Genomic DNA, 26991 nt, shown 5'->3' on the forward strand with positions numbered 1-26991 from the left:
CTGCGCTCTCAGCTGCCCGTCACCTCTCTCTGCGTGTCGACACCCAAACACACCTTTGCTGGAAGCATGCTTCTCTTCCTCGGCCCCGACGTCCGCCTAAGCCCACCCACCCTTCTAGGCACCAGGCAGTGCCTCGGTCATCCCCACTTCCCCCTCCAGGCCGTCCCTCCCACCCCGCCTCACCATCCCCCTGTCCCCGACACCTTCCATCCACCTGGACATCCCACCCCCAGCCTTCTCCATCCCTCCTCCTCCTCGCTTCAGCGGCCGCTCTCGCGGTCACCCGTGTCCAGCCTGCTCCTCTGCGGCCACACGCTGCCCCCGCGCCCCGGAGCCCCCCGTCGCACCAGCCCCCTCAGCCATCCTGCTTCTCCTGCCCGCCTCCGCTCCCTCCACCCCGCCCGCCAGGCATCAGACCAGGCACGCTCCTGTCCCCCCACTCATGTCCTCCGCCCCCATCCGGGGACCCCGGGGACCGCCCCCCCCCCCCCCCCGCAGGAATGGCCTGGGCTTTCTCCACAGCAGGTGCTGCGGGGCCGCCACGACACAGGGCGCCCAGGCCCCTGTCCACAGCCACGTTCCCAGCCCCGGGGCTCTCAGCACTCCCGTCAACCCCGCAACTCTCCGCTGGTTACTCACGACCACCCAAACCCACCCGGCCGTCGCCTCCCTGCCCTCGGCTCGTGGCCTGTCCCCTCCTTTCCAGAGAAGAAAGACACCCCGCAGGCCCTCCCTCCGCAGTGCACACCCTCCCCCTCCATCAGGCCAGCTTCTCCCCCAGGCCCTCGATGCCATCCCCACCACCTCAGGGGGCTGACACCGCCCGCCTGGGTCTGAAAACACCCAAGCCTCTCTAGCCCTAAAAGGAGTATAACCCCTCAGTTGACTCCTCATAACCCAGGGCTACGCTGCTTCTCCCCCTGGCAGCTTCTTAAGGGCTTATCCACACTGGGGGCCTCCAGCCCTTCGTGCCTCCAAACACTCCTCATGCCACCCACCAAGGACCTCACAAGCTGGGCCCCCAGACACGCTCAGTCCTCATTCCCCACTTCTCAGCAGACTCAGCACGCCTACCTCCCCCCAAGGCTCCTCCACTCGGCCTCTCTCCCCTCCCCCTGGGCAATCACACCCACCACAAGGTGGGGGTCTCCCACCTGCTGATCGCCGCCCACACCTCTCCTGCAAGCTTGGGGGCACCTCAAACTCAACAGTCGAAACAAAAACAAACCCTCTTTCCCAAAGCCACACCCTCTTGGTGACCGGCCCACTATCTCCCCAGTCACACAGGCAGAGGCCAGCACAAGTGGGGGATCCCAGAAGGACTCCCAAAATCCCAATCAGGGCACGTGGAGAGTCAAAAAGATGCAGCCTCAATCGCAGAGGAAGGAATACTTCCGAACTCATTCTATGAGGCCAGCACCACCCTGATACCAAAACCAGACAAGTATATCACAAGAATAAAAAATTACAGGCCAATATCACTGATGAATACAGATGCAAAAATCCTCAACAAAACATTAGCAAACCGAATCCAACAATACATTAAAAGGATCATACACCATGATCAAGTGGGATTTACCCCAGGGATGCAAGGATTTGTGATTATATGCAAATCAATCATTGTGATACACCACATTAACAAATTGAAGAATAAAAACCATATGATCATCTCAATAGATGCAGAAAAAGCTTCTGAAAAAATTCAACATCCATTTATTATTTAAAAAAACAAAAAACCTCTCCAGAAAGTGGGCATAGAGAGAACCTACCTCAACATCATAAAGCCCATATATGACAAACCCACCGCTAACATCATACTCAATGGTGAAAAGCTGAAAGCATTTCCTCCAAGATCAGGGACAAGACAAGGATGTCCACTCTTGCCACTTTTATTCAACATAGTTTTAGAAGTCCCAGCCACAGCAGTCAGAGAAAAAAAAAGAAATAAAAGGAATCCAAATTGGAAAGGAAGAAGGAAAACTGTCACTGTTTGCAGATGATATGATACTATACGTAGAAAATCCTAAACACACCACCAGAAAACTACAAGAGCTCATCAATGAATTCAGTAAAGTTGCAGGATACAAAATTAATATATAGAAACCTGTTAAATTTCTATACACTAACAATGAACTATCAGAAAGAGAAACTAAGGAAACACTCCCATTTACCACTGCATCAAAAGGAATAAAAACCCTAGGAATAAACCTACCTAAGGAGGTAAAAGACCTGTACTCAGAAAACTATAAGACACCAATGAAAGAAATTGAAGACAACACAAACAGATAGAAAGATATACCATATTCATAGATTGGAAGAATTAATATTGTTAAAATGTCCATACTACACAAAGCAATCTACAGATTCAAAGCAATCCTTATTAAAATGCCAAAGGTATTTTTCACAGAAATAAAACAATTTTAAATTTTGTATTGAAACACAAAAGACCCCGAATAGCCAAAATAATCTTGAGAAAGAAGAACAGAGCTGGAGGAATCCCACTCCCTGACTTCAGACTACACTACGAAACTACAGTAATCAAAACAGTATGGTACTGGCACAAAAATAGACACATAGATCAATGGAACAGAATAGAGAGCCCAGAAATAAACCCACACACATATGGTCAATTAATCTATGACAAAGGAGGCAAGAATACATTGGGTTGGCCAAAAAGTTCATTTGGATTTTTCTGTAAGATGTTATGGAAAAACCCAAACTAACTTTTTGGCCAACCCAATATGATGGAGAAAAAACAATCTCTTCAATAAGTGGTGTTGGGAAAACTGGACAGCTACATGTAAGAGAATGAAATCAGAACATTCTCTAACACCACATAAAAAAATAAACTCAAAAAGGATTAAAGACCTAAATGTAAGACCAGAAACCATAAAACTCCTATATGAAAACACAGCAGAACACTCTTTGACATAAATCATAGCAATATTTTTTGGATCTGTCTCCTAAAGCAAAGGAAATAAAAGCAAAAATAAACAAATGGGACCTAATTAAACTTAAAAGCTTCTGCACAGCAAAGGAAACCATCAATAAAATGAAAAAATAAACTACTGAATGGGAGAAAATATCTGCAAATGATATGACCGATCAGAGGTTACAGCTCATACAACTCAACATAAAAAAATCTGATTAAAAAAATAAGCAGAAGACCTGAATAGACATTTTTCCAAAGAAGACGTGCAGATGGCCAACAGGCACATGAAAAGATGTTCAATATTGCTAATCATTAGGGAAATGCAAATCAAAATCACAATGAGATATCACCTCACACCTGTCAGAATGGCTATTATAAAAGCAACTATACTCCTATAAAAAAATTTTTTTAATTTTAAAAAAGGAATGGCTATCATAAAAAAGAACACAAATAACAAATGTTGGGGGCTTCCCTGGAGGCACAGTGGTTAAGAATCCGCCTGCCAATTCAGGGGACATGGGTTCGATCCCTGGCTCAGGAAGATCCCACATGCCACGGAGCAACTAAGCGCGTGCACCACAACTACTGAGCCTGTGCTCTAGAGCCCGCAAGCCACAACTACTGAGCCTGCGTGCTACAACTACTGAAGCCTGCATGCCTAGAGCCCGTGCTCTGCAACAAGAGAAGCCACAACAATGAGAAGCCCACCACTGCAACGAAGAGTAGCACCCGCTCACCGCAAATAGAAAAGCCCATGCACAGCAACGAAGACCCAACACAGCCAAAAATAAAAAAACTTAAAAAAAAACAAATGTTGGCGAAGATGTGGAGAAAAGGGAACCCTCATACACTGTTGATGGGAATGTAAATTCGTGCAGTCACCATGGAAAAAAGTATGGCGGTTGCTCAAAAAACTAAAAATAGAACTACCATATGATCCAGCAATCCCACTCCTGGGTATATACCCCCCAAAAAACAAAAACTCTAATTCAAAAAGATACATGCACCCCAGTGTTCACAGCAGCATCACTTACAATTGCCAAGATATGGAAGCAACCTAAGTGTCCATCAGTGGATGAACAGATAAGGAAGATGTGGTATATACATACATTGGAATACTACTCAGCCATAAAAAAGAATGAAATTTTGCCATTTGCAACAACATGGATGGACTTGGAGGGTATTATGCTAAGTGAAATAAGTCAGACAGAGAAAGACAAATACTTATCACTTACATGCAGAATATCATTTATATTACAGTAAATATCACTTATATGTGGAATCTAAAAAATACAACAAACTAGTGAATATAACAAAAAAGAAACAGACTCACAGATACAGAGAACAAAATAGTGGTTACTAGTGAGGAGAGGGAAGTGGGGATGGGCAATATAGGGGTAGGGGATTAAGAGGTACAAACTATTACGTGTAAAATAAACTACAAGGATATATTGTACAACACAGGGAATACAGCCAATATTTTATAGTAACTATAAATGGAGTATAACATTTAAAAATTGTGACTCACTATACTGTACCCCTGTAACATATAATATTGTACACCAGTAACATAGAATATTGTACATCAAGTATACTTCAATTAAATAAATAAATAAATAAAATATTTGCCCTGCAAAAAACAAAACAAAGCAAAACAAAAAGACGCAGCCTCAAGCAAAGGTTATCACCAACAGGGAACAACCATGGAAACAGAGCCTGCAAAAGCCCACAATAACCCCGGGCCGGAGGGCAGTCCGGGGCAGTCTTCACAGAAGGACCAGGAGATGGAGCACCACAGGAAAGCTAAGAGACCGAGAGGATGGGTCCAGGGGCCGCCGGGGGAGGAAAGCACGTGGCTAAATTCAGTGGAAAGCCTCTCTGTTCATCTGTCGCTGCATCACCCACAGGGCAGCCGGAAAGGGTTTTCCCAAATGAGTAGGGTGTATTTGGGGTTGGATGACCTAAATTGTAGCTTATGTGGAAAACACAAAATTCTCTTTGGAGAACTTTGGAGGCAGCTGAAATTGAAGCCAGATTTTAGCATTTGGTGGGATATTTGACCTCATCTGACTTAAAAAAAAAAAAAAAAAAAGCAGGAAAGGAGAGAAAGAAACTGGAAGAAATAGAAGAGGGATCCAATAGCAGCTAAAACAAAGGTAAGATTCCCCCCAGTCCCACCCCCGACGACTCAGGGGACACAGGTCACCGTGCTCAGGTCCCCAAAACAGAGAAAGGCACCGCGGTTTCATTGCCAAGTCTCAAGCCGCAGGTTATGCCTCATCTCAGGGAATGCTTTGCAACCAGGCTGCTTCTGCACAAGAAACTGGTCACCACAGTGCCAGGGGACACAGCTTCGGTGGTGGGTGGATGGGTGGAGGGATGGACAGATGGACAGATGGGGAATGGGGAGATGGATGGGAGAATGTAGGGACGGATGGATGGGGAGAATGGGGAGATGTATGGGGGATGGGAGGATGGATGGGGGATGGGAGGATGGAAGGATGGATGGGGGATGGGTGAATAAATGGATGGATGGGTGGATGGGGTGATGGATGGATGGATGGGGGATGGATGAGCGGGTGTGGGATGGGGAGGGATGAATATACAGATGGATGGAGGGATGGACAGACGGGGATTGGGGGATGGATGAATGGTGGGTGGATGGATTGACTGAATTCATTCGTGGTGGTCAGTGTTTGCCCAATAACACCTCTCTGCCTTGTTGGTCCAAAAATTAATGGACCACTTCCCAGAGCTACAGAAAGACAAGAACCTTTAAATTCAAAGGGCCCACCAAATGCTAAGCAGGGTAAGTGAAGAAGTCCCACCAAACCTTCAGAGAGAAAGGTCTCACATGAAGAAAGAGAACCTGCCAGCAGGTGTCTGAGGACAGCACAGCCCAGCCCTCAAGGTGCTCCGGCTCCCGCACACTTGCTGAATAGGCAACAGGCAGGTGGAGGCCAAGGCTGGGTGTTCAGGTGTGGGTACACCGGTCACGCTCACCAGGCACTTACGTGAGTGAGCTGTACTATTAACGTAGCCCCGGCCAGAACTTCAACCTGTGGCAGCTCTAAAAGGTGAGGGTAGCCAGAAAAAGCAGCATGTCCAGTCCGGCCATTTAAGTGTGATGGTCAAGCACACACAAGGGAGACGCTGAAACAAGGCATTGTGAGTCCACAGCCACCCCTGCGCCGGCCGTCAGGAGGGACCGGCCACCCCTCAGCTGAAAGCAGAGTCCCCATCTGCCTGACTCGGGGGGGTTCTTTTTATTCACCCATGACACAGCTTCTCACCCAGTGCGGAGTGGCCTCAGGAGGGCTGGGCCCCAGGCGGGCCCCACGCACACGTCAGCAGAGGCACAGACTGAATTCGACAGCCAGACAGACAGACAGGTGCGCTGCGGGCGGTGCTCCCGGAACCACCCTCCACCACCTGCTGATCAGTGGCCGGAGTCCGGATACACCAGGCCAGGAGCACATGTCACACTCCCCACAAAGGACTTCTCGGCCCCTGGAAAAAGAAGGAAGGGCTCTTTTTAAGAGGACCTCTGGTCGGGCAGTACCTTCTGAGTGTAGAATTTTACACCCCTCTCCTGAATACCAGAGGGACTAAAATAGCTCTACCGATAGCTGTCTGTCCACGTCCACCCCACAAACACGTAGGAAGCCTTTGCTGTGCAGGCAGCGCTGTTCTGGGAAGAGGAACAGAGACAATGGGGCTCGTCCAGGGGGAGCCTGTCCTGGAGGGGCCATCCTGGGGGACCCATCCTAGGGGAGCCCGTTCTGGGGGGGCCCATCCTCCGGGGGCCCATCCTGGGGGGAGGCCATCCTGGGAGCCCGTCTTAGGGAGGCCCATCCTGGGGGAGCCCAACCTGGAGGGCCCATTCTGGGGGGGCCATCCTAGGGGGCCATCCTGGGGGAGCCATACTGGGGGGGCCGTCCTGGGGGAGCCCATCCTTGGGGACCATCCTGGGGGGTCTATCCTGGGGGGAGCCATCCTGGGGAGCCCATCTTGGGGAAGCCCATCCTGGGGAGGCCCATCCTAAGGGGACCCATCTTGGGGGGCCATCCTGGAGGAGCCCATCCTGGGGGGAGCCATCCTGGGGAGCCCATCTTGGGGAAGCCCATCCTGGGGAGGCCCATCCTAGGGGAGCCCATCCTGAGGGAGCCCATCCTGGGGGGCCATCCTGGGGGAGCCTATCTTGGAGGAGCCCATCCTGGGGGGCCCATCCTTGGGGGACCATCCTGGGGGGAGCCAATCTGGGGAGCCCATCTTGGGGAAGCCCATCCTGGAGAGGCCCATCCTAGGGAAGCCCATCTTGGGGGAGCCCATCCTGGGGGGGGCCCATCCTGGGGGCAGCCCGTCCTGGGGGGCCCATCCTTGGGGGACCATCCTGGGGGGAGCCAACCTGGGGAGCCCATCTTGGGGAAGCCCATCCTGGAGAGGCCCATCCTAGGGAAGCCCATCTTGGGGGAGCCCATCCTGGGGGGGGCCCATCCTGGGGGCAGCCCATCCTGGGGAGTCCACACTGGGGGGCCCACCTTCTGCCTGTGCAAAATAGCTGAGACAAAGCACAGCAGACCATTCCAGTCAGGGCCCTTGGACTGTGGAGCTGGATGCTGGGGGCCCAGCCATATCACTCGTGTGACACTGGTCAGATGATGACCTTGCTCCTGTACAATGGAGACAACAGAGCACCTTTCCTGGGGGGCAGGCAGAGGCCAGGCTCACCCTCACTCTTCCACGGTCTGAGGAGTCACAGGGCCCGGTGGACAAAGTAGCACCCCACGCAGTTCCCCGAGGACTCGAGTCCCTCACCCCTACATCAGCCTCGCCTGCACCCTCCCCTTTGGAACGTCCCTCCCAGACCACCCACTAGCCCAGATGACACATGATGTGCAGGTGCAGCTGTGCAGGTGTGGGTTCAGGTGTGCAGGTGCAGGTGTGCGGGGGGGGTGGTGGTGCAGGTGCAGCAGGAGGTCTCCGCACTCACATCCTGTGCCCGCTGGAGCGGGAAGAAGGCTCAGTGAGCACCTGCTGAGCCAATAACTGTTCAGGACATGGCCTCGCTGTCTCTAAGTGTTAGAATTTAATTACTTTAGTCCATAATGTCTAAACTTTCTAAAAAGAATAGATATGACTTTTGTAAGGAGAAAAAAAAAAAAGTTAACTGAAGAGGGCAATGGGTTTTTCTACGCAGGCCACCGTCATCAGGAACACCTAATTCCCAGCTGTACAAAAATGAAGGCTGCCTTCTCTCTCCAGACCCACATCAATCCTGCCCCACCGAAGGGACAAAACAGAGGAGACCTGTGCCCTGCGGCAGGCCCCCACCACGGCTGTGGGGTCTCAGGAGACTCTGCCGGAGCTGGGATGGGGATCAGCAAGGGGGTGAGGCCTCAGCAAGACGCCCTGCCCTGGTGGCACGAAAGCAGGTCCAACTGCAAGTCCAGGGCAGAAGGTGAGGCTCGCCCCATCACCACATCCATCAACAGAGGTCTGGATCAGCACCAACTCAGAAGAGGGAAAGGGATCAGAGCGAGCCAAACATCAGGAAACTGGCGAAAATCCACTCTGGCACGTTTCTTCCCTAAAATGAAGCTAGAATCCCACCCTCATTCCCTATTCCCAAACCTCATCAGACCTGAACCCCTGAACCCAGCCCAACACCTCCAAGGACAGCTGGCAGCCGAACCGCCCATCAGGTGAGACACGCAGAGTTCCCAGGCACCCAAGTCCCTGCAAACACCCAACCCAAGAGAAGCAGGGAGCCACGGTGGGCCGGGCCAGGCGGCTAGGACCACGGGTCGTTCTCCACTCGGGTCACCTGCCTCTTCCAAGTACACGACCTATACCCTGAGGGATGGTCCTGAGGTTCAAGTGCCAGAGCAGACTGACACATTTCTACTTAAGGAGGGAAACAACCGTCAGGAGTTTTCAGACCACAGGGCCAGACACTTGTTGAGCATATGGTGTCATGTGTTCACAAGCAATGCATACAGAAAGCCCCAAAACTAAAATCCAATTAGCCTAACTGAATCTAGGTGACACAGGAGAGGGGAGACACGGACCTGCCATGAGTATGACCTCCAGCGTGGCCCTGTCTTCACCCCACTTGCATTCCTCCCGCACGGCTGATCTGTCCCCCTGGGCAAGCTCGCCTGCATCCACCTCCTCCTCTCCACACCTGCTCTGAACTCGTCATCACTGTCACCTCCTGCCACCTGACTCTCTTCCGAGCAACCACCCACAAGAACCCGAACGTCCCCAAAAGCCAACTCCTCACCTCACCTTCCTCTTCTGTTCAGGGCAGAGTCCTCGTGCGTGTGATGCCGCGTGCAAGCCGCTGCGTGTAAGGAAAGGTGTAAGAGATGGACAGCTCCCCGTAAAGAGACCTTCTCATTGAACATCTGGGCCTCTAGGATGCCCACGGGCGCCGTCCCTCACCCTGCAGGAGCCCAAGGCAGAGAAGGGCTTATCTCAGAGAGATCTGAAGGATGACTCTTGTCTGATGGCGTGAACACCAATGAGATTCACAGGAGGCCCACAAAGTTTTCAAGAAAACACTATCAGTGGAAACACTGCCAGCTTGAACTGAAAGAGTCACAGGCAGTACAAAATGAAAATTGGGCACTGGATCTCCAAAAGTCTACTGGCGGGAAGAAGGCTGAGAGAATGACTCAACTGCAAACGCGTGCTGCCTTCACGAAAAGGGAAAGAGAAGAATCAGGAGCACAGAAGGCAGAGCGAGAGCCACCATCCCCAAATCTTCAGAAGCGATTTCCAACATTTTCCAGGCTGGATTAAAGAGTTGCTGTGCACCTGTGACTCCTTTACGCCTTCCCTTTTCCCTTCTTTTTGAGGAGCGTCTACAGTGGTTACCCTATGTCTGTCCCAACACTGCATTACTGTTCTGGGGAGGGGCTGATAGTTGGCCTTCAGTTCCGGTCTACAGATGGAGACGAAGGGCACCCCCGGAGCTGTGCTCAAGCAACTACAGCCGGGGACCCTCACCCACACCTGGAGCCCGTCCGGATGACGGCCTTCTGGACTCTTGAGCTGATGCCATCGTGGAGGGATCTCGGGGGCAGTGCGTTCTGTACGTGCGAGGGGCGTGAACCACTGGGGCCGTGGGCTGGACACAGATAGGCAGCCTCTGAGATGGCCCCAACGATCCTGCCCCCGAGTCGTCCCACCCTGGGCAGCCCCCTTCCCTGAGTGCAGGCTACACCTGGTGCCTCGCTTCAAATAAACTGAATATGGCAAAAGTGACGAGATGTCGCTTCCAAGACAGGCTACCCAAAGACTGCCTCCCCGCCGCCCTCGCTCTGAGGGAAGTCAGCGGCCAGGCTGTGAGCTGCCCCGAGAAGCAGCCCACGTGGCAAAGAACAGCGTCTCTGGCCCCCAGCCAGCAAGGCCGTGCGGCCTGCCGACAGTCACATTGTGACCTTGGAAGTGGATCTTCGAGGCCACCAGCTGCTACGAGAGTGAGCGTAGGAGTGGCTCCTCACCCACTGCACCCTCATCACAAGCCGGCGTGAGAGCTGGAACCGCGGACCCAGCTAAGCCGCCCCCGGGGTCCTGACCACAGGAACTGGGAGGCAGAAAGCCCTTGTCGTTTCGGGGGGGTGATTTGTTATATGGCAGCAATAACTAACGTACCACGTAATCCAAAATATGAATGTTATCACTTGACTTGTTACCATTCCTGTTGTAAATATACACAAAACAGTGCTATATTTATTTCTAAGCAGCAATGCATGATTAAGTATTTTTCCCTCAAATCTAATCTGTGATGAGGTGATTAAGGAAATCATGCTGCATAAATCAAAGATAAACTGACCAGGAATGGGAAAAACTGGTTAATAAAAATGACTACTTTTGGATGACCTCCTAATCAATCAGTCTCACAAGCTAAATATAACAGTCCTGTTTTACAAATGAAGAAACCGAGGCTCAGGCATCTCGCCTACAACCACGTCCGAAGACAGAGTTAGGATTCAAACTCAGGCTGACCAGTTTCAGTTTGGGCTCTTAACCACACTTTTTACTATTAGCACACGAGCAAATGCCTGTGTAGAAACTGGCCTCCCCTGAAGTATTTCTGCTAACAAAAATCATCCACCTGGTTCTCAAACAGTCTAGCTCAACTCCTTGGTAGCTTCATCTCCCAAATTTGCACATTAACCTAAGTTTAGGAAGCAGGTCAGCAGCCCCTAAAATTATTAGGACGCGCGGTTGTTGAATAATTTATGATAGGCTGAAGAGAAGAGTACCACACATAAAATGTTCCAGCTCAGCACTTTGTTATTATGCAGAGTTTTTTGCGTGGGTTTTTTTCAAAATGTCAGTTCTTAGGGTTTTAACACTTTAAGCCCAGAGAAACCAAGAGGTCAGGCTGCAGGGACACGGAGCAGATGCCTGGGTTCTGGCCTCCGGGGGCACGTCCCTTCCTGCTCCCAAGTCAGCCTCAGCCAGAGTCAGGTCATCACGAGGCAGCCACCCATCGACTAGGGATGGAGACAAGAATTTCTCCGGGGGCACGTCCCTTCCTGCTCCCAAGTCAGCCTCAGCCAGAGTCAGGTCATCACGAGGCAGCCACCCATCGACTAGGGATGGAGACAAGAATTTACTAAACAGCAAAGCAGCTCTTAGAATTAGGAAATACGACAAATACAAGTAATCTGGAAAGAGGAGAAAAAATAAGAAAGAGGGGAAATGAAAGACTGGCAACCTTAAGAACATTTAAACACAGCAGGAAAATGTATACAAAATTATTACTCACAGTCTAATAACGTTAAAAGGAAATGGAATTCCGAAAATAATGTGAACTTGAAGACATACAGCTCTGCTGATGTCATACTTCCCACGTAAAGAAAGTTTAAAACACTAGCTTTAAACTCATCTGGTTCCAGGGACTTCCCTGGTGGTCCAGTAGTTAAGACTCCGCATTCCCAATGCAGGGGGCCCGGGTTCAATCGCTGGTCAGGGAACTAGATCCCACATGCTGCAACTAAGAGTTCACATGCCACAACTAAAGATCCCACATGCCACAACTAAGACCTGGTATAGCTGAATGTTTACAAAATATGCAGAAAGGAAAAAAAAAATTTTTTTTAATAAATAAAAAAAACTCATCTAGCTCCATCTTCTTTCAAGAGAACACACCACGGGGTGTTCTTTTTACAGCACTGAGCTCTCTCTCAGTGCTGTAAAGCCGAGTACAGCTCAGCTGCGGAGGAAGGAGAGGGCTGCCCCCAAGGAAGGGAGACCCAAGGAACCCCGCGAGCACCCAAAGCGCTCAGAACAGAAGGGCCTGTGGGAACAGGATACCTGCAGGGTGGCTTGAATATTTTATCTCTGTCCCCGGTGCCCCTGCCTACGCCAGGCCTCAACCAAGCAGCCCCCTCACCAGCACTTCTCCTTTTCTCAAAGTATGAAAAGAAAGTCTAGATTTAGCAGAAAAGATACTATTTTAAATTACAAAGGTCCGTTTTACTGGTTCAAAAATATTGCTATTTTACATCTTTCTGAGTGATTCTAATCCTTTGTAAAGTTTACATCACGAAAAATCCAAATGATAACCAGTTAAGAGAAACAAATGTGTGAGATCTCTCTCATCTAAAAGAAATAAATAAAAGTGTAAAACACAATGTTGTAAATCAACTATACTTCAATAAAACAATTTTTAAAAATTAAAAAAAAAAATTTTTTTTAAAGCGTAAGACCTCCAACAAGCAGAAGGCAGCATCGTTTCGCACCGGCTAGGCTCACACAGGCACTGAGGGGCACAGACCCTGCAGCCTCAGGGGACACAAAAGACACCTATGTTGTAACCAGGCACCCGTGTCCATAAAAACCGTCCCCCGAGCACACGTGGGGCCTGATCGCTGGCTGACCAGGCACCCTCTGCTGCCACTCTGCATCACTCTCCAGTGTGATGGGCATAACGAAGATACTGAGGTTGGTGCATTTGGAAGTAACTTTTAAACTCCCATCACAATAAGAACACTTTCTACACAGGAAGGAATTTAAGAAAGGTCTCAACTAAGGAAAGGAGGAGCTCGGCAGAAGGCAGGCAGCCGGACATCCAGGTGGGAGATGGCAGGGTGATGGCGGCAAAGACAGGGGCAGGAGACAGGCAGGGGAGAGGCTGGCTGGGCTGCCAGCACCTGCAGCGGCCCCTGCTCACACCTGCCGGCCGCACCTCCACAGCCCACCCTGCTCCAGCCCGGGATCCTCCCCGGCTGCCGCCCAGGGTCCCAGCCCAAACCTCAACGCTCACCTTGGGCAGGTCCACCTTCACCATCCCATGACCTCCCTGCTCACCCATTCATTCATTCACTCATTCATTCATTCAATAACTGTCCAGTGGCCTCTACAGCAGCACCGGGTAGACAACTACGATCAGATGACCAGTGACGGCCCCGCCCTCCCAGGGCCAGCCACCCTGGGGGACAAAACAGCTCAATGGGCCAGTACCATCACACACGGAAGTTGGAGGGACCCACAGGAGGGCAACCGAAGCCCTGACTCCATTTGAAAAATTGCTCTTCCCTGAACCTACTCTCTCCCCCTCCCTCCCTCCGCCGCTCCTTGGCTCAGGTGGCCCCCCCCAGCCAGACCCCCGAACTCCCCGAAGCCTCATCACCCCCCAGCTACCCGGCAGCCCAGTGGAGGACACCCACACCTGGGCCACGCCTGCCGTTTGCTCAGCAGCCCCTCCCCTCCCAGCCCTGGGCAGTGGTCCACATGCCACTGTGGGTGCACAGTCGGGGTTGGGGGAGAACAGGACAGGAGGCAGGTTCCAGGGGGCAGGGGAAGCGGAACAAGACAGCCACAAGGAGTGGCAGGAACGTCAGCCAGGGGTCCACCTGCCACAAGGTCAGAACACACAGGGGCCGGAAGCCCCAGAAATCCCCACTGCCCAGAAGCACCACACCAAGCAGAAGCTCAGGCGGGCCGGGAGCCCTACCACGCTCCCACCCAGCCCCCCGCAGCCAGGGCTGAGCGGAGGGGTCCGAGAGCAGTGACACCCTACCCCTGCCATCGGCGGGCAGACCCTGCCCTCGAGCTCCTGGCTTGCTCTGGGTGCCAGCCTGGCCATACCGATTCCAGAAAGTAGACGGGACAAGCTGGGGCTACAATGTTTCAGGCTCTATAGCTGATGGAACTGGGGGGCTAGTTTTGATTCCAGAAACAAATTCTACAAATTGAAATACTGAAGGTTAAACCATCTCAATTTTCCATTCCTGTTGCTATTTGACTTTCCCTTTTCAGCTCTGCTTGGTATTTATTTCTGTTTGTGGTTTTGAAACCTGGGCAGGGGGGGACTATAAATAAAGTTGCTGGATTTAGCAAATGAAAATGAAGGCCACTTGGTTAAACCTGAATTCCAGATAAAAGACGAATAACTTTTTAGTGTAACTGTGCCCCAAATATCGCACAGCAGTTTTTATCCAGCACATCTAACTATGAAGGGACAGCCCCACAGTCCTGAGGCAGCAGCCCCCCGCCGGAACCTGGCTGTCCCGCCACCCTCCCAGCGGCCCAGGACAGGAGGCACAGCCAAACCCTCCGCCCACCTGGCTGCCTGGTCCCCGCCTCCTCGCTCACGCCAAGGCCGGCACCGGCGGAGAACAACTCTCCTCTCCAAGAAAGGGGTCTTTTCTCAGGCCTCCTACAGAACATCCCCCCACGTACAAATCTGCTCATTCGCTACAGGAGTCAAGAGGAAGAAGCCGCAGGGTGTCGCACTGCCCTTGTTGCCTTTTTCAGTGGGGCAGACGGGAACCTTTCTGTGCTCTGCGTCTCTCCCAGTCACTCTCAGGGAGACAGAAATCTGCAAGTGCACAGAGTCCCAGTACCCGCCTCAGCCTGCACACGGGCTCAGCCTGCACACAGGCGGGCGGCGGGCAGAGCCCTCGGAAATCAACGGAGGACGCGTGGCCAGAGCAGGCCACGTGGCAGGAGGCCCATCCCCTGCCCACGATCCCACGGGGCTCCTCGCCTCCCAGGTCCAGGCAGGGTGTGGTGGGCCGCACGGTGGCCCCAAAGACATCAGGTCCTAATCCCCAGGAGCTGGGAATGTGACCTCATTTGGAAAAAGGGTCTCTGCAGATGGGCTTGTGTGAAGGATTCTCAGATGAGGAGACGGTGCTGGGCTACCCAGGGGGCCCTAAATGCCATCACAAGAGGGCAAGGCAGGGGGAACCCAGCCGGGCCCTGCCCTGTAAGAGGGAGGCAGAGGGAAGCTGAGACACAGGGGAAGCCACGTGAAGACGGAGGCAGAGACAGGAGCGTAGGGGCCACGAGCGGCCACCAGGAGCCAGAAGAGGTGGGAAGGATCTCCCCACAACGGGGGCCCCCAGGGGGAGCCCAGCCGGGCCCTGCCCACACCTTGATGTGGACATCCGCCTCCAGAGCAGCGAGAATAAATCCCCGCTGGTGTAAGCCCCCCAGTTGGCAGTGCTTTGTTCCACGGCCCCGGGAAACTCACACAAAGTGCGCCCAGGAGCCCCCCAGCCCGGGCCCAGCTGCCCCACCCTCGCGGTCAGGAGTGGACTGGCTGTGAAACGCCTCGGTGCCCATCCCGGCCGGGCTCCAGGCCACTAGGGATGGGGGCTCTGGGGAGCGGGCGGTCTGGGCACCTCACGTTGCCCAAATGCCTCCAGGTAAAGCGTGTCCCAGGCCGGGCTCCTCGGGACTGCACTCAAGAGCCACGGAGCCACAGGCCGGCCCGCAGCAGGGGCTGGACGCGGGTGTGCCCACAGGCACACGTCCACTCACAGCAGCCACGCGAACGGCACCAGGAACATCCTACGGGCCACACGGTCCCCAGCACTTCACACTCGTTATTCTAGCTCATCCGCACGACAGCATTATCATTAACCCTATTTTACAGACAGAAGCTGGCACAGAAAAGCAGTCTGCCGAGGTCGGGCTAGACACCGGGGCGGGGTGAAGAGCAGGTACCAAACGGAGCCCTGCGTCGAGGGAACCCGCACCAGCAGGACCGCCCCCCCACCAGAGGTCAGAGGACAAAACCCTCGTCCTCACCCCTCGGCGGCTCACGTCGTACGGATGCAGCGAGGGGTGCACACCGGCCAACACGCTCCCCACACTGCTTTATGTGTCTAAGAAGGCATCCCAGAAGAGCCGCCCTGGACTTCATCTCATCCAGGACTTGGTAAGGAAGAGCTTTCTCCTAAGCTGGAGTGGCTCACTCCCCAATTACTTGATTCTCTAGATGAGAAACAAGTAAACCCCAAAGGTCAACGCCTGGCTACTAACCGAAGTGCCAGGAGGTCCGTCAGTGAAGTGACAGCCTCATGCATCCGCCTGTGAAGAATCAAGTTCCGACCAGGTACAAAATATAAAAACCAACTCTTTGAAGAGCTATGACAGCAGGCAGAAACCGGAGGGCAGTTATCCTCTGCAAGAAGGGGGCTGCACTGGGTAAGGTGTGTGTTTGTACACGTCTAGAGCTCAGGTGGAAGCTGCAATCCTCCAGCTTCTAGTCACAGGATGGAGTCTGGGCATGGCAGGTGGCTGGAAAGTGAGGGGAACATCTCAGCGTCTCAGACAGGAGGTAGCTGGGGAGAGAGGAAGCCCTGAGGTCTGCTGGTAAACTCTGCCCAGCCCTCGGCCAGCCCCTGAGCAGCCTGTGCCCAGAGAGCCTCCGAGGAGGAAGCCAGAGTCCAAGCACAGCAGCAGACGTGATGCAGAGAGGTCTGTGTGAGTCCTGACAAATCAACACTCTTCAGAAAAAAGAACCACTAGTGGATCATCCACAGTGTCCAGTACACAGTCAAATATTACTAGATGTTCACAGAAACAGGAAGGTGTGACCCACAGTCAAGAGACAAAGAAGCCAGTGGGAAGTTATCCTGAGATAACCTAGGAGTTGAAATTAGCAGATCAGAACTTTAAGGCAGCTAATATAGTGTGTTCAAGGATTTAATGGAAGATACAGTCAAATAAACAGGTGGCCTATCTCAGTAGAGAAATGGAAACTATAGGAAAGAAGCCAGTGGAAACTCTAGAAATAAAAACTACAGTAACTGAAATTTTAAAACTCATCGAATGAAATGGACTTAATTTGGACTGGAGACGGAAGAGAAGGAGATGAGAAAGAGAAAAAAATTTTAAATTAGAACAGGGCTTAAATGCCCTGCGGAACAATAACAAACAAACATCAGCCACACATGTAATAGGAGCGCCAGAAGGAGAGGAAAACAAACGGGGCAGAAAAACATCTGAATAAACAATGACCACATTTCCCCCAAATCGGGTAAAAAATTATAAACTTATTTATCCAAGAAGCTCAACAAACCCTGAGCAGGATAAATACAAAGAAAACCCGCCGAAGCACGCCACAGTCCAAGTGCCGGACGGCAAAGGCAAAGACGCCACGTGATACATGGGGACAAGGCGGCGATGGCGAGGCTGACATCTACACAACAGCAGCCGGAAGACAAGCGAACCAGAGGGCTGGGAAGGAGAAACCGGAATTCTACAGCCAGCACAAAGATCCTTTAAAACTGAAGGAAAATGAAGACAGTTCAGATAAACCAAAATTGGGAGAATCTGTCACCAACAGGCAAGAAATGCTACAGGAGGTGTTTCAAGCTGAAGAGAAAGGATACCAGATGGAAACTCAAATCTACGAGAGGGAATGAAGCACAACAGAAATGGTGAATATGCAGGTAAATGTTTTGAAATATTATTTTCCTTTTCTTAATTTCTTTAAAATACATACGACTTTTTAAAGCAAAAATTATAACCATGTGTTGTATGGTTTATAACATATGTAGATACAAGACGAATGACAACAAATAGCTCAAAGGGGGGATAAATGGAACTTTTATTACTATTATAAAATTCTTAACATTTTTTCTAAAGTGTTACACAATTAACTCTAAACAGACTGCAGTAAGTTAGTATACATATTTTACACTACTAAAAAATAATGCAAAGAGGTACAGCCAAAAAGCCAAGACAGGAATTAAGATGGAATACTAGAAAATATGTGTGTATATTTACTACAGATAAATACACATCTGGTACATGCAATACACAGATACAAACATGTACATACCTTTGTGTATGTACACACATATATGCATGCATTCAATTAACCCAAAACAAGACAGGAAAGAAAAAAAATAGGACAAACAGAAAACAAAGTGGAGACACAAATCAGCCCTATTAATAGTCACATGGAACGGAAATGAAAAGCTACGACAAAAGAGGAGGGAGGAGCAGGTGGAGTCACGGTGAGACAAGAAAGCCCAGACGTCGACAGTCATCACAGGCCGTCACAGGTGAGTGACAGTACCTGGGCGTTCACTGTATTCTTCTGTTTACTCTGTATCTATTCAAATAATTTCTATAACAAACACTTTCTAAAAATTGGTATTAAGAGTGTTCCAAATATTATTTATGCCCATTCCCCCCTAAAACTGCTTTGGAAAAGTTTGTGTTTATTATTTGTTTATTTATTAGCTAATAAAAATTTTCAATTTGGGGGAAATTAAAACATTAAAACTGGAAATGGAAAAAACACTCACATTCAAAAGCAGAAAGTATGAAATGGGCTTTATGAGAAGCTAACTTTGAATGTCAGCATACAGACAGGCTGAGAGTAAAAGGATGGAAAAGCCATAAGGTGCAGACAGTAAACATGAGACAGCTGGGGGAGCGTATCAGTGTCAGATAAATGGGCTTCAAAACAAAAGCTCTGTTCATCAGGAAGACAAATCACCCCCAAAGTGTACAAGCCTAATAACAGGGCTTCAGATATATAAAGAAAAACCTGAAAGAACTCAAGGCAGAAATCAACAATCCACAGTCAACAATGGAGACTTTAACACTTTTCTCAACAATTATTAGAAGGACCAGAATCCCTACCCCACAAAAAATCAGTAATATAGGAGATCTGAACACCATATAGTGTTCCTTCTATGTGCCAGGCACAATTTTAGGTGTTTGAATTCAGCCATGAATAATACTGAGGAAAAAAAAAAATCCTTGTTCTCAAGGGACTTCCCTGGTGGTGCAGTGGTTAAGAATCCACCTGCCAATGCAGGGGACACGGGTTCGAGCCCTGGTCTGGGAAGATCCCACATGCCACAGAGCAACTAAGCCCATGCACCACGACTAATGAGCCTGTGCTCTAGAGCCCGTGAACCACAGCTACTGAGCCCACGTGCTGTAACTACTGAAGCCCGTGCTCTGCAACAAGAGAAGCCACTGCAATGAGAAGCTCGCGCACCACAACGAAGAGTAGCCACTGCTCACTGCAACTAGAGAAAGCCAGTGCACAGCAACAAAGACCCAACACAGCCAAAAATAAATAAATTTATTTTTTAAAAAATCCTTGTTCTCATGAAGGATATAGTCTAGTAAAAAATAGGGGGAAAAAAGAAAGATAAGGGGCTTCCCTGGTGGTGCAGTGGTTGAGAATCTGCCTGTCAATGCAGGGGACGCGGGTTCGAGCCCTGGTCTGGGAAGATCCCACATGCCGCAGAGCAACTAGGCCCGTGAGCCACAGCTACTGAGCCTGTGCGTCTGGAGCCTGCGCTCCGCAACAAGAGAGGCCGCAATAGTGAGAGGCCCGTGCACCGCGATGAAGAGTGGCCCCCACTTGCCGCAACTAGAGAAAGCCCTCGCACAGAAACGAAGACTCAACGCAACCAAAAATAAAAATAAATAAAAATAGACACTACTAAAATCTTTAAAAAAAAAAAAAAAAGAAAGATAAGAAGAATAAAAACTCAAAGTATCCTTAATTATTACCTTCTAAGAGATAAATAGAAAAGGAAAATCGAAATAAAAAAGAACTATTGAACAATAAAAGGGATAACAGAAATAAAACAATTAACAGAAGAGTCAGAAGACAATGCAAAGCAATCTCCCAAGAGCAGAACAAACATCAAAGAGATCAACAAGAGGAGAAGGAAGATCAGGGATTAGCAGGTCAGCCCAGGAGTTCCAGCCTCCAAATAAAGGAGTTCCAGAGAGACACAAAACTGAAAGAAAGAAAACTAAGAATAACACAAAACATCAGGCCTAGGCTGAAGGGGGCTACCTGGCCCAGGACAGTGATGAGAACGTATGTCACCAACTGATAGTTCAGAACATGGGGAACAAGAGAAGCTCCTGTGGGGCCAGATCACACACAGAGACCTGAAACCACCACGGCATCAGCGTCCACCAGTGCCAGAAACTACACACAATGAAGCAACGTCTTCAAAATTCTGAGAAAATACTTTTCAGTAGAATTCTATACCCAGCTAAACTAAAAGTTAACTGAAGAGTGAAACAAAGATACTTTCAGAATCAAGGGCAAAAGAAAAATCTAGTTAATGTTTCTTAGTTATCATGAATATGCACTCAACAGAACAAGGAGTGAGCCCAGACAGAGAATAGAGGTCCCGAGCGCGGGAACACGGGGGCGCAGGCGTGCAGGTCCCATAGGGACCAGGACAGAGTGGGGCAGGAAGCGGGATTCCAGAAGCGAAGTCCCCAACAACAAGGGCCACCACAAGAGGGGTGTGGCAGGGCGCGTGCTGGGGTGAGGAGAGAGAGGTTGACAGGGGAGTGACAGGGCTGGGTGAGAAAGGAGTTGTGCTCAGGTACCGTGTGGTTCAGTAACAAACACGTGAGCAGCGGACACTAGTCTAACCAAAAGAAGGTGATGTGATGAAGTTGGGAAATGGAGGGAGAGGAAGCAGTGGTGCAGCGGAGGGGAGAGCCAGCCCTCCCTCGCATCTTCGAGAGAAATCAAACACACACATTTTAAGACAGCAGCTTAAATGGCAGTAAATGCCTGAGAAAATAGGATGCCTGAGATGACTGCCCCTTGGAGATGGGGGCAAGCAGGACAGGAGAGGGCCTGCTGTCTGATTCTTTAATCAGTAGCCTTAGCTCTTCATCTGGTGTCCTAGAAGGATGGCCACTGTCAAGGGACAAAAATGGTGCAGCATGATGTGTGTAAAAAAAAAAACCAAGGGGCTTCCCCAGTGGCGCAGCAGTTGAGAATCTGCCTGCCAATGCAGGGGACACGGGTTCGAGCCCTGGTCTGGGAAGATCCCACATGCCGCGGAGCAACTAGGCCTGTGAGCCACAACTACTGAGCCTGCGCGTCTGGAGCCTGTGCTCCGCGACAATAGAAGCCGTGATAGTGAGAGGCCCGCGCACCGCGATGAAGAGTGGCCCCCACTTGCCGCAACTAGAGAAAGCCCTCGCACAGAAACGAAGACCCAACACAGCCATAAATTAATTAATTAATTAATTAATTAAATTAAAAAAAAAAAAAACAAGGAAGGAGACACATCGGGATATCACCTGATTACAGGGTTGGGCACAGTAAGGCCACAGGAAAAGAGGAAAGAAAGCAGAAAGGACAAACTAGGCATTTTACTTGCCTGGAGTACATGATCTCGGGGATGAACCTGGTGAACCCCCAAAAACCGCAGATAAACTTGTGTCTGTATTAAAATTGCACGTGCACGTGGGTTAAGTGTACTTCTGAGGACTGACTACAGCTCTTGTCAGATGGCCAAAGGAGCTGGTAACCACCACCCCCAAAAGTAAAAACGAGTGATCTGCCAGACTTGAACCCCAAGCAAAGCTCATCTTCTCTCCCGGGACAGCTGCGGCCTCTCCTCCAGCGCACAGCAGGGGACACCGCGAGGCCCTTCTGGACGCAGGGCCAGCAGCGCCCAGTCGGGGAAGGTGTACGAGATGGCTGTTCCCCAGCACAGGACGGGAGAGACCACAGCCCTTCCAAAAGTAGTCAGGGTGGTCCGCAACGACATCGGGTCCGAGGCCCTGGAACTGCGAATGTCACCTTATAAGCAACAGGGACTTGGCAGGTGGGATTACATTAAACAGCCCTTGCTGGGAGAGGACCCTGGGTTCCACACGCAGGTGCGACCACAGGTGTCCTCACGGGAGGGAGGCAGGGGGAGGTGTGAAGACAGGACACAAGGCCGGAAGCAGGGGCGCCAGGGCAGTGTGACATGGGGCCCAGGGCCAAGGCGTGTGGGGACAGCCTCCAGAACTGCGAGGGGTACATTTCTGCTCTTTAAGCCACTAAGCTGGAGGTAATTTGTTACAGAGGTCACGGGAAACACATACACGTGCTAACTAGAAAGTAAAAGGTTTATGGGAACTCCACCAAATTCAAAGAAAATGTAAGACGCCCTGGCTTCGCTGTGTTTTGTGTACCTGCTACACAGCATGTGTTAAGTCTTCACTAACACACTGTTTTCTCCTTCATCCTGACCCTTTTGCTTGGCCTGTTTCAGACAAAGACAAGTGTCAAAAGACAATATAATCAGAGCACGAACATGCTATCACCTCTGCTGTGGGAGATGCGGGCGGGCGGCACGGGCCACTCCTTCCACTGGTCAGGTGGCCTTGACCGCCCTCACCTCCCCCGCCTCCCGCCCGCCCCTCCGCCAGGGCCACACTGGTCCCGGCCTCCCAGCCCGCAGCTGCTCCTCTGCCTGGCCACTGGCCCCTTCCTCTCAGATGCCCTCCTTCTAGAACGAGGGGAAGGAGGCCTGCCCTTGACCCCGGGGCACAGCAGTGTCCAGGCCCCCTCCTCTCGGCTGCGCAGGCCCACTCAGTGCCTGCCTCTCACCTCCTGACCCGGCGCAGGACACTGCCACCCAGCACCCGCCCACAGGTCAGCGCCACACGTCCGCCCAGCCCAGGTCCTCCTCTGCCCATCCCGGCCCCCAGGCGGTCACCCAGCGCCCAGGTCCTGTGCCGGCCACCTCATGCCCATTATCTCTAGGCCTCAAGACCACTGGGTCGGAAGGCGCTCTGATGAAACCTCACGCTGTGACCACTATGTTTCTAAAGTAAAACTTTAAACGTATTCTCTCTACTCACCGCCCTCTCCCCACTGCCTACTTGGGCTCCTGTCTCAGACCTGGGTTGGGGGGGGGGTCTCTGGGGAAGGGGAAGCGGCGCCTTCCCCACAGGCCTCACTGTCCCACCTGCAGGTCCCCCGGCCTCACAAGTGCCCTTCCCATCACAGCACGTGAAAGTAACGGACACTGACCACGCGGACCCACTCACAACCCTGAGCAGCCTCACAGGCAGCTCGCGTTACAAACCCAAGCCAGCAATGGGGAGACCAAGGCACAGAGAGGGTGCTCGCCCGCCAAGGGCTCTGTCTACACCCACAGCTCTGGGCTGCTCGCTGTCTACACTCACAACTCTGGACTACTCTGTCTACACCCACAACTCTGGGCCGCTCGGTCTACACTCACAACTCTGGACTACTCTGTCTACACCCACAACTCTGGGCCGCTCAGTCTACACTCACAACTCTGGACGACTCTGTCTACACCCACAATTCTGGGCCGCTCTGTCTACACTCACAACTCTGGACCACTCTGTCTACACCCACAACTCTGGGCCACTCTGTCTACACTCACAACTCTGGGCCGCTCTGTCTACACCCACAACTCTGGGCCGCTCTGTCTACACTCACAACTCTGGACCACTCTGTCTACACCCACAACTCTGGGCCGCTCTGTCTACACTCACAACTCTGGGCCGCTCTGTCTACACCCACAACTCTGGGCCGCTCTGTCTACACTCACAACTCTGGGCCGCTCTGTCTACACCCACAACTCTGGGCCGCTCTGTCTACACTCACAACTCTGGGCTGCTCTCTGTCTACACTCACAACTCTGGACTACTCTGTCTACACCCACAACTCTGGACCACTCTGTCTACACTCACAACTCTGGGCTGCTCTCTGTCTACACCCACAACTCTGGGCCGCTCTGTCTACACTCACAACTCTGGACCACTCTGTCTACACCCACAACTCTGGGCCGCTCTGTGTCTACACTCACAACTCTGGACTACTCTGTCTACACCCAGAACTCTGGGCTGCTCTCTATCTACACCCAGAACTCTGGGCTGCTCTCTGTCTACACCCACAACTCTGGGCTGCTCTCTGTCTACACCCACAACTCTGGACTACTCTGTCTACACCCACAACTCTGGGCTGCTCTCTGTCTACACCCACAACTCTGGGCTGCTCTCTGTCTACACTCACAACTCTGGACTACTCTGTCTACACTCACAACTCTGGGCTGCTCTCTGTCTACACTCACAACTCTGGACTACTCTGTCTACACCCAGAACTCTGGGCTGCTCTCTGTCTACACCCAGAACTCTGGGCTGCTCTCTGTCTACACCCACAACTCTGGGCTGCTCTCTGTCTACACCCACCACTCTGGGCCTCCCAGTCTCACCCCTCCACCCCCGAGCTGCAGCACGGAGCCTGCACCGGGAAGCCGGCACGGCACTGCACTGCGTTGCGGCAGTGGATTTCCAGAGTTGGGGTCTCTGGAGGCGGCCTCTGGCCAAACAATGCGGCCGCCCGTGAGATCGGACAGGAAACTCGGGAGCCGTGCGGACTCGGCCCGGGACGCGCGGGCTCGGCCGCCGTCCGAGCGAACGCGGTGGGCACTGCAGGCCCGCGGCTCGGCCCGGCCCCGACCCCCGGCCCTCCTGTCCCGCCAAGGGCCGGCCCGGCGGCGGCCCCACAACTCGGCCGGAGTCGGGCCCGGGAACAAAAGGAGGGCGGCGGCGGCCGGGCGGCCCCGACCCTGAGGAGCCGGCCGCCCCCAGCACCCTCCGCTCCGCTGGGCGGGGCGGACCGCGGAGGGCGCGAGCGCGCGCCCAGAGAAGAAAGAAAGCGGAGGCGGGGCGGCCAGCGCCCGGCCCGCAACCTACCGGCCGCTCGCTCTCCGGCCGCGAACCGCTCCGCCCGCACTCCCAACAGTCGACTCCGCTGTCTCTCCCTGGGCCGAGGGGCGGGGTCAATGGGGGCGATACCAGCGGGTGGGCGGGGCCTAAGGGCCTGTTTCGGGGCGGGGCCAATGAGGGCGGGGCCGTGGGCGGAGAGGTATCTCTCGGGGGCGGAGGCGGCCGGGAAGCCCCGACACTGAGGAGCCGGCCGGCCCCAGCACCCTCCGCTCCGCTGGGCGGGGCGGACCGCGGAGGGCGCGAGCGCGCGCCCAGAGAAGAAAGAAAGCGGAGGCGGGGCGGCCAGCGCCCGGCCCGCAACCTACCGGCCGCCCGCTCTCCGGCCGCGAACCGCTCCGCCCGCGCGCCCAACGGTCGCCTCCGCTGTCTCCCTGGGCCGAGGGGCGGGGCCGCAGAGGGGGCGGGGCCGCAGAGAGGGGCGGGGTCAATGGGGGTGATACCAGCGCGTGGGCGGGGCCTAAGGGCTGTTTGGGGCGGGGCCAATGTGGGCGGGGCCGTGGGCGGAGAGGTATACCCCGGGGGCGGGGCCATCTGTGGCGGGACCGGGGAGGGGCGGGGCCGGGGAGGGGCGGGGCTTATGGGGCGGGGTCGAGGGATGAATGGGACCTTCTGGGGGCGGGGCCGTGGGAGGAGCGGGACCTCCAGGAGGGAGGTGGGGCGGGGTCGTGGCCTCCAAGGTCGTGGGAGGCTCTCAGCACGGGGCCTGAGTGCTTGGTCTATGGAGCTCGGACGGGGAGTCCAGTGGACAGGATGGGGGGCGGCGCTTCCACGGGACAAGGGAAGAAGGAGACGAGGGACGGATCTTGAGGGGGCGGATCTTGAGGGGCGGGGACCCCCGGACAGGGGCGGGACTTCCGCTACCCGCGAGACGTGGCGGGCCCTGCTCTGGCCGTGGACGCCCTGCGCCGCCGGCCCGTGTCCCCTCCCTCACCGGGTTCTCTCCCGCGCCCACCCCCCCGGTCCCGGGAGGTGCGGAGACTTCCTCCGCGCCCCGCGTCTCGAGGACCCCGCCCCCTCCTCTCGACTGCCTTCCGCGACCTTGATGATCATCAGACCGCATTCCACCAGGAAATCGCTTTATTTTTGCGGAAGGGAGTGTGGTGTCCCCCGCGCATCACAGCCGACCCCTAGTCCCCCAACAGGGGGCAGAGGCCAGTCAGGCCAGGCAGGTGCCCAGCACGACCCAGGCTGCCCTGGAGGTCCCCAGGGCGCCTGCTCCCCTCCCACCTGTCCAGACACTGGGCCTTGTGCCCGGGAAGACCGTCCAGGGTTGGCTCTCCTCCCCTCCAGTTGTCTTCTTCCTCAGCGGTCACTACTCTGGAAATCCCATTCCCGTTAGTCATAGTGACCGGCCAGAGTATTTTCAGGAAACAGTCTGCTGGGCATTTATTGTACAAGCTAAGTGTGGGAAAAATCAAGCCCAGGACTCCTGACTAGTCAGGCCTTGACTTTCAGCTATGCAGCCGGCACCCAAACCTGGCTGGTGCCTGCTGGGTTGTATATTAAATCATCGTGACAAATACACCAGCCATCACACTTCAAGCCCCTCGGCTGACTGTGAAAAATCAGAAAATCTTAAGTTATGCTTCATATTCCCTTCAGTGCTCCCAAAAGGGCAGCGAAGGACAAATTTCTCACTACCTGACATGTTGTCAGGATGCATCTTCCCCTTATGTTTGCAAATGAAATAGCTCGATAGCATCCGGGGATGTGGACCTGTGTTGGCAGGACTGTGCTGGCCATCAGAAGGGCTGCCGTGCTCTGCTGAGGGCAGGTAGTGGTGAGCTCTCGGGCATTGGGGCCAACGGTCTCCACGACAGCACAGCTACGGACTGTGTGCCCCCCAAAACTTCACATGTTGAAGCCTATTCCCCAATGTGATGGTATTTGGAGGTGATGAGCTCATAAGAGTGGAGACCCATGAACGTGATTAGTGCCCTTATAAGAGAGACCCCAGAGAGCTCCCTCACCCGATGGGCCATGTGAGAACACAGACCAAAGACACCTGTCTGTGAACCAGGAAACAAGTCCTCACCAGACACTGAATTTGCCCACACCTGGATCTTGGACTGCTAGCCTCCAACGTGCAAGAAATAAATTTCTGTTGTTTCTGAGCCACCAGTCTGTAGTATTATTGGTGTAGCAGTTAACAGGGCGGACGTAGGGCCTTCCACGTGGTGTCTAGATTCACTCGGCCCTGCCTGTGCTCTGAGCCAGCGGAGAGCACTGGACGCCTCTTATCTTGTCAGCTC

At 52.9% G+C, this 26991-nt stretch overlaps 1 protein-coding gene across 7 annotated transcripts in view; it reads right to left on the reverse strand.

The window, feature by feature from the left end:
• RGS12 (regulator of G protein signaling 12) overlaps window positions 1-25114 on the reverse strand; it is a 122732-nt gene extending 97618 nt beyond the window's left edge. For 6 of the 7 annotated variants that reach the window (XR_014244427.1, XR_014244428.1, XM_082391241.1 and 3 more), the window contains exon 1: window positions 24707-24792. The gene's annotated coding sequence lies outside the window, so the exon portion shown is untranslated. Of the gene's footprint in view, window positions 1-24706; window positions 24793-25044 lie in introns of those variants that run through there. The other variant, XM_082391240.1, reaches the window with a different exon arrangement.
• Between the last annotated feature and the right edge of the window lie 1877 nt (window positions 25115-26991).

The sequence above is a fragment of the Balaenoptera borealis genome (assembly GCF_965194805.1).
Source record: "Balaenoptera borealis genome assembly, chromosome: 4".
Lineage (NCBI taxonomy): Eukaryota > Metazoa > Chordata > Mammalia > Artiodactyla > Balaenopteridae > Balaenoptera > Balaenoptera borealis.